This window comes from Malurus melanocephalus, unplaced genomic scaffold, assembly GCF_030028575.1.
Source record: "Malurus melanocephalus ecotype Western Australia unplaced genomic scaffold, MMel_1.1 scaffold_1228, whole genome shotgun sequence".
In the NCBI taxonomy this organism is placed as follows: domain Eukaryota; kingdom Metazoa; phylum Chordata; class Aves; order Passeriformes; family Maluridae; genus Malurus; species Malurus melanocephalus.
Genome location: NW_026624460.1, coordinates 37,053 through 38,194, shown reverse-complemented (window position 1 = coordinate 38,194; position 1,142 = coordinate 37,053).

The following is a 1,142-nucleotide window of genomic DNA, read 5'->3' as shown; positions in this document are numbered from 1 at the left end:
GGACAGGACTGAGGCCACCTGAGGTCTCATTAGGTGTCAGGCGTGGGTGGCACAGGCCAGGGAAGGAGATGAGATTTCCTTTTCTGCCCTAAGAAACCTTTATTCCCTTCTTCCAAGCTYGGCTGGAGCTCCAGCATGGATTGCTGCAACCAGTGCCAGCACTGGTGAGAAACCAAAAATAGGACAGTGGAGAATTGCATGGAAGCATTTGCCATGTGGAAATATCAATCTCTGCCTTGGGAAGGCTGGGCTTGAGTGGGTTTGGGGATTTTTATTTTTAAAGGTGTGATGAAAATCACATGGAATGGAGCACAGGGAAGGGTGGCCACAGCTGGGGCTGGCGYTGGAGCGTCAGTGCTGGGTTTTATCCTCTGGGAAAATGGGAACTGGGCAAATCAGCCAGTCTGGGGCCAAAAGCAGAGGCTCTGCTGGCTGTTCTGAGCAGGGAGAGGCAGCCAGGGGATCCCAGGCATGTGGGAGGTTTGTGTATCCCAGCCTTTGGGGTGAGAGCTGCTTCCAGCCAAGGAAGCATAAACATTTTCCATTCGCATAGTGGGGACAAAAGGGTTCATGGTGGGGATGGTGGGGTTTGGCCTCGTGAACAGCAGGAATTGGCATCACAGCCACAGGTGGGGCTGAGGCAGCGCCGGCAGAGGAGGGAAAGACCCCATGGAGGTGGGGTCCTGCAGCAGCTCTGGCCCTCAGCAAGAGAGWAGTGGCTGCAGTGGAGCAGGGGATGGGGCTGGCAGCTCCCACAGAKCAGCTTTTCTCCATGGCAGAGACCACGGAGCACCTCAGCCCATGCTGTAGCCTGCTCCAGACCTGCTCTACCAGCTCCGTGTCTGTCTGTGCTGGGACCCCAGAGCTGGAGGCAGCTCCAGASAGGACTCAGGAGAGCAGWGCAGAGGGAGAGCTCCCCCTCCTTCCCCTGCTGCTTTCAGGGCTGCTCGTGCCCATGGCCACATCATGTCACATTTGTCACCCACCAGAACTGCCCAGTCCTCCTCCTCAGGGTCATCTCCATCCATCCATCCCTCCATCCATCCCTCCATCCATCCATCCATCCATCCATCCATCCATCCATCCATCCATCCATCCATCCATCCATCCATCCATCCATCCATCCATCCATCCATCCATCC